The sequence below is a fragment of the Pseudopodoces humilis genome, chromosome 3 (assembly GCF_049639895.1).
Source record: "Pseudopodoces humilis isolate 2021_Gansu_Grassland_sample_001 chromosome 3, ASM4963989v1, whole genome shotgun sequence".
NCBI classification, from domain to species: Eukaryota; Metazoa; Chordata; class Aves; order Passeriformes; family Paridae; genus Pseudopodoces; species Pseudopodoces humilis.
The window spans coordinates 27,592,605-27,606,084 of NC_142202.1; positions in this window are offsets into that span (position 1 = coordinate 27,592,605).

Genomic DNA, 13,480 nt, shown 5'->3' on the forward strand with positions numbered 1-13,480 from the left:
TAATGGTCCTGAAGTGATACCTGCTGATGTCCCTATTCTTTCATTTCACAGAGATGTTAGCTGCACATAGATAACTTCAAGCCATTCATGGAGTAGTCACTGCTCACCCAGTAGCTTTGGAGACTCCTGCCTGACAGAAAGGATGCCCAAGAGAAGTAACAGTTTTGCTAGGAATCTCACATGTAATATGGCAAAGCCACTTCTGAGAAATTTAATTTGGTTTTGATGGAAACTCCAACCACTACTTTGTCCCTTTGTAACTAATAGGAGATTATAAAGACTAGCTGCTCAAATATTTCTTGATGTACTTTGTAGGGGAGTTACCAGATATCTATACATTTCAATATCTCCACCCATTACAGAAGTAAACATAGAGACTGCTCTTCTAGAAGATTTGATAAAAATTAACTGAATCGCATGCCTTTCAGAAGTGATTTGTAATTGGCTTTTTTCCCCCTGACTTTCATAATTTTATGATTTTTCCCTTTTGGATATTATGGATTGTATTTACCCTGCTATCCTTGATTAGGTACGCCAGCTCTGAAATGTGGGGGGGACCTCTGGCCTCCACTACATCCTCCAATATGTCTGAATCACCTCTTTTCAGGTCACTGTGACCCAATTCCAACTGGGTGGAACAGACTTTTTGCCTATATTTCCTCTAAAAGATTGAGAAATTCTTCCCTCCTTCTCCCAGTTTTTTTTTCTTTAACTGCTAACCTATTGCTGTAATGTCCCTATTGGTGTCTTCATTGCAATAAACAGACTAAGCAAAGAAAGAAGTAAGAATCATATGGTCTGAAAAGCATCAGCAGACCTTTGCTGAACTTTTTGTCTGTGTCATTTATTATTATTATTGTCCAGGAAGCTCTGTACTGCAAGAACTCTGGTTATCTCAATAATTCTCTTTTATTTGTTCAACTCCAGAGATCCCCAAAAGACAGGAAAGGTAGTATATAAGCATGAAAGGAAAATATTTATTGTCTTTAACTTTCTAGCTAATTATTTTTTCTAAAAATTTGGAATGCTGGAGTTTCTGTGCCTTCAAGGTTTTGTCAGCATAGGAAAATTATAACAACACAGTTCTATGCTGATAGCCCTATAACTCTCTTTATAACTGTCTTTATAAACCCTTGGCCAATATCATAGCCTGTCTTCCTTTCCTTCCTTCCTGCCTGCTTGGCTCCCTCCCCCCATCTCTGGAAGTATTGTAAACAAAAGCAAGAAAAGGAGATGGGAAAATATGCTTTAATTCAAAAGAAAAAATAAGTATAATCATTTTTTATATTAAATTTCCCTAGAATCACTCACACTCAATTGACAATCTAAGCCAAACAGTAAATTCCTTTATTTACTTCCAAGGATTTTTATTGACTTTTGTTGTTATCTTTTTAGCTTCTTCCCACACCTGCATGTTTTTTCTGAGCTTGGGATCTAGCCCTACTCAAACAGCAGGAAAAACTAGAGGCATCTAACACACACCACGCCCTCAGCAAGGCTATTTTGAGAGAAAACAGATTTTATTTTTGAGATTTTCTTTATTTTAAAGTAGCTATGCAAAAAATAAAATCAGTTGAGGGAGGAAAATGTGAGTGCCCTCTCTTAACCACTCACTCAGCATTGCTGTGGGGCCTTTCCCTTGAACCAGCAGTTTGTGTGCTTCAGCCAAGGTGGTTTGAGAGCTGCCTTGGAAATCAGAGTGCCACTTCTGTAAAACATGTGCAGAAGCTTCCTCTTATCTATCCTCGGACAGTCGAGGTCTCACTGACTGCTTTGCCCAGGAAGTTCTGGCAACATTTGTATTCTCTTCAACCAGCGGGAAAATGTGACCATAAAGATGCCGTGTTTGCCTCACAGGGCTTGCCTCCACCAGCAAGAAACCAGGGGAGCTGCTCACTTGTCTGAATGAGTAATCCCCATTTAGAAAAAAGAATAGGCAAGGAATTACTGCAACAATGTTGACACCCACAATTAGTAACTAACAAATGCTGCAAACCATAACCAAAGAGGTGCTAAGTCCCTGACTTTGGCTGTTTCTTGGAATATATAGGACCTCACATGCATCCAATGGTTTCAAAAGGATGCTACCAGAGAACAGTCTGGTTTTGCACCCACTATGTAAAAACATACTCTTATGTGCCACTTATGTTTAAAGCTCATCACAAAATGATACTGAGCATTCCTCTTTCAGTTACAGAAATAGAGGCACAGGAGTGATTTGCCCACAGTTGAGGAGGCAGTTTAGTGGAAGAGCAGAGGGTTTGTTACCCACAGCTCCAAACTCAGAGCACAGCACTGCACTATATGAATCCTTCAGCCTCTTTTCTTTTATGCACCTGCCTGTAGTTAATGAAATTACCTGCTTTTCTTTTGCCAATGTGCTAAGCTCTAGGAAGGGAAGCAGGAGGAATCAGCTTGTGTGTCAACTCTGAAATTTCAAAGGTACAATATGTGTACTGGGATTCATGCGTATTTTAAGTCTGTTATTAACTTTCATTTATTTTTACTCTAAAAAATAGACCACATACTGTCTTTCTGGACATATTTTAATCTTTTTGATCTAAAAATCTTCTAAGTTTGTGAGGAGGATACAGCCTGTCATTGATATAATGGAAAACAAAAATCTATAGAAGTAATTTTCCTGATACATTTTCCTTTGCTTTTAAAGACATTTGGAGTTTGACAAATTTTCAAGGTTGGCCCCAGAATGATGTTACATCAGCTTGTGATGTCAGTTTCTGATTAATTATTATATATTTTGCCACCAGTGGCCCAAAACATCACATACAATGTTTCACTCTTTTCCCCTCTTTCTGTCCATTGGTTCCAAAACAATTAGAAAAAAATATAATCGATGCTATAAGAATGGTGTTTTCATAATGGATAAGTAATCCTGCTAGATTATACTGTATTAGACTAGGTTATACTGTATTGAAAACCAAATACATTTGACAAGTGTTTTGCCAAAAAATTCTTCTTCAGTGAGAATTTTCCTTTTAACCAGATCTTTTAATGAATTTCATCTGTTCTTTAGTTTCTCTTCTGACACATATAAGCAATTCATATTTCAAGAAACATTATAGCTAAAAATTAGATTAGTTCTTCCAAATGAAATATAAAGGATTGCATCTTCAGAAAACCTGTTTTTCACAGGATAACTAACCAACATATACTAAAAGTGTATACAACTTTGAGATATCTTAGAGGGAGGCAACACCAAAAGAAAAGTCTCCATTTCTTTAGTTTGCTTTGAAAATTGGAATGCATGCTTATGTCTTACTGTAACAGATAGGAAGAAGGAGAGGGGTCTTTTCTCAGCGTAGAAATCTCTGACTTCTGATACTAACTAAAATATAACCAGCACCCCTCCCTTCACCACAAAACACCACCACTACCAAAAAACCTAATACCCAAATAAAATAAATGAATAAAAAAAAAAAAATCACATGATGTCACACTACGTTAGGAACAGCAAGAAGTACGAAACAGACTCTCTGGCTGAGTTGTCCAAGACAGCTAGGTTTTATTATTCCAGTTCTTCTTTCATAGACAGGTCCAAGAGGTAAAACTATCATTGGTCATTAAAGCAACACATCACCATCACTGGACAATTGGAACACCACCCCTTGACTGTTTCTTACAAGTAAAGAACAAGGATCCTAAACAACACAACACCTGCAAAGATTGTTGTCATTTACCAAGGACTGTTTAGATTCTTCCTTATGCTTTCTCAGGCCAGAGTGAGAAGTTTTTGTGACTTAGTTTCACATAGTCTCTAATCCCTGCTTGCTTTCTGCATTTAGTATCCACAACATGATATTTTTTTTGTTCCAAATGTGCAGGGTGTAAAATGTTATTAAACAATATTCAATAACTTCTTTTGGATGCCAGCCTTCAACCAGTTCTTAAGTGCCAGGTCCTCTGCCTCTTTCTACATAACTGAGTTATGTTTCATGTCTCTTGTTTTCCTTTCTTGCAAATTTTGCAAAACTAATGCCTCCCACATCTCCTCTCAGATTTGTGTAGGTGCCTGGCCCTATTCAATTTGCATCAGTGGAGATTTTAAAAACAGCTTCTATAGATGCAATTTCTAAGAAGTCATCAAGAAGTATGTACAGTGAAGTTGCATTCTGGGGCTGCAGGATCATGTCCAGGCAGGCTACAGTTACCAGTGACCAACATGGGACTCCAACAAGATGGACTTCTGCTCAGGAAACCATTTATTCACCACAGGTACAAAATCAGCTTAGATCCAGATACAGTGTCTGTGGAGCTGGTGGTGCTGTTCTCTTGGTGCTTCGATGGCTGCTTGCATTCTCCACCATTCGTTGCTTTTCCGGGCTGCAGAATCATGTCCAGGCAGGCTACAGTTATCAGTGACCAACATGGGACTCCAACAAGATGGACTTCTGCTCAGGAAACTATTTATTCACCACAGGAATAAACTCAGCTTAGATCCAGAGACAGAGAGCCCCGAACAGAGGCAGGGTGGTGGGTTTTGTGGGACAGAACCAGGGTGGAGTTTAAGGCCAACTGATAGGAACACAGCAAGGGAGAAACCCCAGGGGCTCAAACCCAATCAGAACTCCTTGGGCTGCCACCCCACGAGGGTCTGGGGTGGAGCAACTCTTCTTGGGCTCACAGGGCCCATCCCCTGAGGCAGAGGAATGGAATGCACTCTTACTGGGTTTGAAGCCATGCCTTTCACTTTAACAATGCTTATCTGAAACTAAATCTTTGCCTCCCTGGGTGGGGGGAACCTCACACAGTGAGGTATAAATTAGCTTTCTGATAGACTCTGATTGTCACACTGTATTAGGAGCAGTGAAGTGATGACACAGACTTTAGCTTTGGTTGCAAAAGGGAGCAAGTTTCATTCTTCCAGATCTTCTCCCACAGACAGTTCCGAGCAGGTCCGAAAAGGCAAAACTCCCATTGGCCATGAAACCAACAAATCACCATCACTGGACAGCCAGGAAGACCACCCCCCGACCACCTCCCACAAGCAAACAACAAGACAACAAACAATACCTGCATACAAAGGCTGTCCTCCCTCTCCAAGGACTACCTGGATTCACCCCCATGATTTCCCAAGCCAGAGTGAGAAAGTTGTGTGACTTAATTTCACATAACCTCCAGCCAATGCCTGAAGCCTAAAAATCTCTTATTTGACCATTGTCAATTCCCACATCTGATAACTGACTGAACATAAATGCTAATATTAAGCATGGGAGAAGGGTTTCTTCAGAAATATAACATATCTCAAGCCCAAACAACTTACTTTGTGATTTAAAAGGGCTTTATTATCAGGGCTTTATTGCTTGTATTTGACTTGCTCTGACTTCATCTCTGAGCTGCAATATGTGTGTATCTGAAGCAGCTTAAAGCCACCAAATGAGACTTTCTGAAGGGCACATTAAATTTTCCTGGGATCAGGATCAGAAATATCCTCTGTAAGATCAGCTCTGCAGTTCCAGAAAGGCTGGGCGAGTGTGTGAGCATGAAAATCTGTAACAGACTGGGGAGGAAATCTGCATAAGAAACTGAGGAGTTTTCTCTGAAAGAAAGTTCCATGCCCCAATTACTCCATCATCACCACTACAGGTTGCCAAAGCACGTCAGTGTGCTATATAGAACCCGTACTTCTTGCATTTCACACATTAGGAGAGATACACTGAAACTCATTTCTACTTAAGTACCTGTGGTGTTTGCAGGGCAGACCACAATCTACTTCTCACTCTGACAGTCTCTGAGACTTCTCTGACAGTTCTGAAAACAGATCTTACTCCTGGCATATTAGCAGAGCCAAAAGCAACAGTTAGATCTTGCCATTACTTACTGATTTCGTTGGAAATCTGCTTGTGTCATTCAGTCTTTGAACATGATTCAACTTGGACTTTCAGCCTCTCAGGAAAATGACTTGTTCTTATGTCTAGCACTAGCAAGTGTGTGGTTCATTGGCTCACAAGAAAAATATAAGCACTAAAAACATTCTGTCGTGTGCTAACAAGTCCTGCACCTTACTGTCTAGTGTTCAATTACTGATGTGCTCTGTGAGAGCAACCATGTTGTCTCTCAGCATTCATTTTGCCAAGCTAGAAAACATCCTTCTTTCTAGTCTCCTCTCACAAGCTATATTTGTGATTTTTTCCAATCCTCTCTTCCCTGCAGCTGCTCTTGCTTCCATGTCTCCTGCCTTTACCTGACTATTTTGACTGTGTCTGTACACAGGCTATCTATCTATCTATCTATCTATCTATCTATCTATCTATCTATCTATCTATCTATCTATCTATCTATCTATCATCTCCTTCTAGCCTTGCAAAATGGTGTTAGCAATCCCCTCTCCCTGTTGAAAACATTTTCTGACATTTGGCGTTTCCATGCTCATATCTTATTGATTCTTGACAGAAATTCTAAGTTATTATCTACATACAAATACATTGTTCATTTTTAAAGGGTAGTCCAGTCCTGAGTTTATTGAAGAATTGCCTGTTTTCTCCTTGCATTTTACATTATTTGCTCATTTCAATTAGTTCAGAGCTGTTGATAGTATTTTTTTCTTTCCGTCAAAAAATTTCAGCCCTTTCTCCTGATGCTGATGCTCTTTAGCCATGAACATTATCTGTCCACATCATTAGTATACGAGATTATTACAAAGCTACTAATTAGAGGTCACAAGATCTGTTCCAAGGGAGTCTCACCATTCTGCCTCCAGGAGTATGCTTCCTCATCCAGCACAGCCTATTGTAACAGCAGAACAGTGACTTAAATATGTGTTTCTAATGGCATGGTATCTTCCTGCAGTCAAATTCTCTGTGTGGTCACAGTAATTAAGACCTCCTGGATACCAAGTATCTCTTTGTAGCCTACAGCACATCAGGCCCCACTTTCAGAAGAAGGTGAAAGATGTCAGCTGTACAGCATCTCTCAAAAATACACCGTTATTCTGTCTGTCCCTATAAGGATGGTGATATTCTCACTAGTTCGTATTTGCATATGGAAGGGCTGTGTCTGATGCAGCTTCCCCTCACCTGGCTTGATCCTGATCCCCACCCACAGGCTGACACCCCAGACCGTCCTTGGCAGGTTCCCGTCTCCAAGAAGGTGCCCAGTACCCAGGATTGGGGCTGCCCCTGTTTTCCCTGGCTGCCCAGAGTTTCTCACTGGGGAGGTGGAATAGGCTCTAGATGGTGAGGTCCTGCCTTACCTCCCCAGGGGACCACCAGAGCTCTTGTCCTCAGGGAACTGCTGCTCCTCACAGTGTCCTAGCAACTACTGCAGTTAAGCTGCAGCTCTTTGGTCAACTGCTTTGTCCATTTTTTATCAACATGTGTTGTGTTCATCCATATGTGTCTTCCATCAGTTCGATATTGCATAATCATTTTTATTGCCCATATTTCTGCATATCACTTAATCCAGGGTTATGAACAGAATCATCTGCATTCTTGTATTCCATACTATACTTCATGCCAGCTGGGGTTTGGAGGTGAAAAATCATGTTTTGCTGGAATCAAGTCTTGTAGTCATTTTGTCTGTTCTATATTGGTACACACATGAATATGCTAACAGATTTTCCCTGCAGTTTTTAGAGATACCACAAGCTATTTTGTTTGAAGATCTACAGTAAGAGAACTGTGAAATCTAAGCAGAGAAGAAATCAGTGATTTGAAAAACAACTTGAAGTGTGCATTTAAGTCTGGATGCAAGTCTGGTAAAATATCACATGGTTCATGTGGTACAGGGAACCACCATATTCCAAGGGATTGGACTATTTTCAGTATGAAGACAAGAGAACTTGTGCACGGAGACTGGTATGCTGCCAAGGCTTCCAAATTGGTATAACGTCCAGATCTATCCAGCACATAGCCACTGCAAACAAACATGAACATCATGCACCCACAAGCAGATGTATTTCCTGTTTCTAAGGAAATAAAAACAGGGAAATTGTTTGATCTTGGCTAAGTGGCTAACCCTGAGGCCAAATTCAATGGTAAGAGATTGAGACAGTCTGGATATAGGATACAAATTAATTCACATTGGATGTAGCAGGAATTGAAACCTCTTAAAATTGCATGCTTGTAGTGTAACATTATGTCTTGTCATCTTCACATTGTTCAAGAGGAAAAAATTGAAGTTATAGGTGGCCTTCACTGTTTCAGAGATGGTTGCAAATTAGTCCTGTTCATCTCTGACAAGACAGAAAAGGGAAAGTTATTTTAGAAATTATGCACCAGTGATAGCAACATTTGGACTTTTTGGTATCCAGATTCTCTACCCAAATCAAGGACAGGGTTGGGATTATGCCAGGTCAGATATTAGAGAAATACCACTTCTTTAGGCTGCTGCAGCCACAAAGGGAGGGATTTGGAGCCCAGTCCTACACTAGCAAATGTCACAGGGGGCAGAGGCTGCAATGGCAAGAAAAGGGGATGCCCAGTCCATCTGTATTTCCACATATCATGTATTGATATTGCCTTGGCACTGGCAAGGCAAGCAAGGAAAAAGAACTCTGCCTATATGTATGCTATTGCTCTGTTTCACTTCTATGGGTCTGGCCAGTCAATGTCCTTTGCAAGTGAGGATCTGCCTCAGGTTTGGTACTGGATTATTTGCTTTGAAGTGGGAGTTAAAATAATACACATATTTGGAAATATAAGCCAATAACCAATCACTAGTATGTTCTACAGCATTTTAGACTGCCACTTCAAATGCCACTCATTTATTACCCAGCAGAAAGAACATTTTAAAAAGATGAGAATGTTTTGTGGTTATCTGACAGACTGAATATATGGCAGTCAGTGTGAAAGCCTTTTTTGCATGTCATACAGCAAAACTGAGAAAAGTTGGTGGATTTCAAGTCAGAACAAACCTGTTATTCCAAAATTACTTGTTTCTTTGTACCCCATATTACATACAGTAACCTTGGCAATAGCTGGTTAGCGGAAGTGCAAGTAAATTCTTGTGGGCATGGAGTAGGATAAAGTTAAACCTCATATCTAACTTGTTAAATAAAATAAAATGGGCAATTCATCCCAGCAGATTTCTTTGTGGGCAGACAGGGAATCTATCCTGTTCTGTATAACTATGACTTCAGGGACACACTCCAATCAAAACCCCAGTCTGCATCCCACCCTTTCTCTGCCCATCAGAGAGCAGGCTCCTTAGACCTTGCAATGCCCTCCCAAAGAGGAGAAAATAAGCTTCAAGTGCCACTGATGGTGTCCTGACTGGAACAGCTACACAGCTGCATCACAGTTCACACTGCTAATTTCCCAGAAGTCTAAAGATGTGAATCTAATTTTTACAAAAATGTGAGTTCTCATACATTTTTTGCTTCTTAGTCACATGAATAAAATTCTAGGTTCTGCAATACTTTTTCTTTCCCCTTTGTTTTTATTTACTTCTCCCTGCCCCTCCATATAACATATACAAGGGTTTTAGATACAGACTGTGGGCTGGTTATCCAATTATAAACAGTGAAGCTAGCATTATGAAAATATAGCTAAAGTCTATGTCAGTGTCACCATAAAACTACTACAGTAAGTAAGATATTATGGTATTTTTTATGGAGCTCTTTATTTTAAGTGGTTTTTCCCTCCTCATATTATCTACATCCCTCTAGAGAGAATAGTTAGCTACTATGAAAGAATTCTCAAGACTGTAGCTTTTATTATCATTTAAATTGCCAAGAACATTAAGACGTCATTGGTGACAACAGTAACAACTCACCAAAGCAGAAGGGAAGTAGTATTTTTCCATTGTCTCTTTCTTTTCATTTAAATTTTCTGTGTGTCTTGAAATGAGGAAAAACCTGTTTTCTTCTGTCTTGAAAATGTTTCACAGCATTCATTCTTCAGGCCTACTCAAAGACTTCTTTAAGGATGAAATTATGAAAATACTCCATCTTATACACATCTTATATACATCTTATATACTCCATCTACATATAAGTAGACCTTCATTGAAAGATGTAGAATAATATAATTGTATAAAATAAATCCATTAGCTAGCTAGCTAGCTAGCTATATTCATAATAGAATATTGAGTAATTTTATAACAGTTGAGTAAGTCAGTACTGGGAAAAAATGTTTCTGATTTATTTTGCTAGTTTTCCCTGCCTGAGCACTGGGCAGCCCATCCCTCAATTTTATTGTTGCTTGTTGCAGAATAAAACTGGTGAAAGCCAATTCTGCAGCTATTTAACTTTACATTTTTGAGTGGGTTGCTGACAACTTGTTAAGTTCAGCATCAGAAAAGACTTCAGAGTCCTAGTCTGGAGCTGCTATTTAGTGACTCATTAAGAACATTTGACAGTCAGAATTTAGACTGTTCTTTAATATTGATTGATATAAAACATATATTTATTTATTTTTTATTTCAACGAACACAAGTGTATTTCAAGGGCTACAATTCATAATAGCAAATATAAAATTGCTATCTGAAGGCATTACATTTTGAGCAAACCCAACACTATTTACCTGCAGACCTTTCTCTGCAAATTCCCTCAGATACAACTTTATTGATATGGTAATCTTTGTCCAGGAGAATGTTATCAGAGAGAAAGAAAAGCAATGAATGACATTATGCTCAAACTGCAAAGAAACATTTCAGTGACTCAAAGAAGAGACAGCTAAACATCATCTTATCAAAAAGTTAATACTTAATTTTTAACTGAAATATTTTGACTCAGAATAAGTCTCACTTTTTATTTTTTACTTTTACAAACTACAGTTTTTCTAAGTATTATTTTTATTACATTATTTGCCTAGCCAACAGAGTGGCAGAAAATATCGATATCTTGAAGGAATGCAGAGTAATACACAAAGGAAAATTCCCATGTAAACTGGCATAAATTATGATGATTTCTAATTACCTATCGCCATTCAGAAAATGTTTGACTGCTTCTCTGAAAACAAAAAGTATCTTTGCACGGCTTTATAAATCCATGGCATGCTCAAATCTTGAATACAATCCAATTCAATCAATTTGGAAAACAGTTTGGTGCTGTTTTGAAGTCATGGTAAGGGTGATTAGAAATACAGAACAGATTTCATATGCATATAGCCTGCAGCTCTTCATCTTGGAAAAGGCAGGACTGAAGGAAGTCACCAAATAAGTCTACACAGTCTTAACTAGCAGACAAGCAGTAATTAGATGCTACAATGAGTGTAAGAAATAGAGGTGCCCCAATGTTTTTTATTAGGGAGAGCAACAAATAAAACTGCTTTTACACAATTTAGAAATAAATTGCAGAATTCATTCTTGAAAGATGTAGGGGTGAGCAAGGTTTAAACATATTCAAAACTGTTTCAGAGAGCTCGTGGGGAAAGATCTGCTGGCACAGTGTTGAATGTTATGGAAGGGATACAATATCTAGAACCTGTCAATTCTAAAGAAGGTGGCTTGAGGGCACCAATGAAGAATCACCCTCTCTGTTTCCTTCCATTTCTTACATTTGTCCTATACATTTGTATAGCTGAACCCTGCAGGTAAAAACATTTGGGTCTGCGTAGACTTTTGATGTGACCCAGGATACTGTGGGAACTGACAGTGGTGAAATAAGAGATTCTTAGGCTTCAGGCACTAGCTTGAGCCTATGGGAAAGTCAGGTATACAACTTTCTCACTCTGGCCTGAGAAATCATAAGGAAAAATCCAAACAGTCCTTGGAGAGGGAAAACAACCTTTGTAGGTGTTGTTGCCTTGTTGTTTACTTGTAAGAAATGGTCAAGGGGTGTTGTTCCTAACTGTCCAATGATGGTGATGTGTTGGTTCAATGACCAATGAGAGTTTTGCCTTTTTGGTCCTGCTTGGAACTGTCTATAAAAGAAGATCTGGAAGAATAAAACTTGCTGTCTTTTGCATCTAAGGCTAGAGAGTCTGTGCTGTCACTTTGCTGTTCCTAATACAGTGCAATAGAATACCACTTCATAGATCCTTATGAAATGCAGGTTAATTCCTTGATTTTTTTTTTGAGAGCCAAACTTAATTAATCTCTTCACTATTAATATATTCGTTAATCTACTCTTATTCAATTTTGTCATCTCTGTTATGATAACAGTAAAATAACAACTAGTCAAATTACTTCCTATTGGGAAGATTTCCAAATACCTCAGTCATAAAACCAATAATCTAAATTTCAGCAACAACCATGATCGACACTATGTTTAAAGGTACTGATCCAACAGGTTTAATAATTGCTCATATGTTTTGCAAGACTTAAATCCAGGAGCCATCAGCATAGATCATTACACAGACCACTTTTAATAAATTCAACTGTCTGTTCAGAGTGGTTTTGTAATTTTTTAAACGTTTGGATTCTGAAAATGGGTAGAATTCCTTAGTTTGTGTGACTACAAATTTAAGCAATGGCTTGTGATATTTGCTTCTGTTAACACTTTTTATAAGGCAGATTGCTAAAATCAGTAACTTCTGCATACTCTAGTGTTCTATGAGATGTGTTTTGTCCCTCTTTCTTTTCTCAATGCCTGTGAATCAGCTTGTTGGATGGAGTAAACAATAATTCTTTGGTATGAGTGATGCTACAACACTTCACACCAGCTGAAAATCTGATCATTCCAATTAGGATGGGAGAGCGTGTAGAGAGCAGCTGTCCCTTATGCTTTTTCAATGAATTTCTGAAACACTAATGTTGCTATCAACAACATTACAAGAAGCTTGGTAAAGATGAACTGCAGTCACATCAGTTTCTCCCAGTGCTAACACAGCTTCTCTGTGCAAACTTCATACACAGGAGCCAGGCATAAAGCAATTATGACACTCTTCTGTTTTAGTTGCTTCTGTTGCTTTTACAGTTGTCAAACTGTAAAGGAGCAAAGAAGACTGAAGGAATCTCATTCAAGAAAATTTTGGCCAGTTTTCCCTACAGGCTTTGTTTGTTCAAGTTTCTTTGGATAAAGGGTTTCTTTGAAACAGTTTAGACGAATCAAAGAGTTTCCTGAAAGCTGGAATTCAAACCATCCATGCCATGCATTGGTACAAGTATTTCACTCCATGTACACCTGTGGAGGAGGCACAGTCCTCCAATAGGCATCTTCCCTGGAGATCAATCCCCTAAGATAAAACTGCCTAGACACTGTGACTAAGCTGTGGATCCCTTTGTGTTTCAGAAACTCATGTTATCTCCCTGTTAACTATTGGTCACCTTATCCTGGTCTCAGACCATTGGTCCCCTTCCTGATTTTCCCTTTCCCTATAAAAACCCCAGCTTTTACCCAGTTCGGGGTTAGACCATCACTGGCCCCCTTCGCTGAAGCCTGCATTAAAGACTCTGTGGAACGTTATATGATCTTCCCGTCTCTTGTCTGCATCAGCAGGGGTAACAGCAGAGTTGGCTGGGCTGAACAGAGCTGATCACAGAGCAGAAATCGCTGCTAAAAGAGCTGATCACTTAAGGCCCTTGCTGGTGCTCCAAGGGTTACCCCTGGCTGGAGGCTGCCTGCAGAACCCCGGATGGC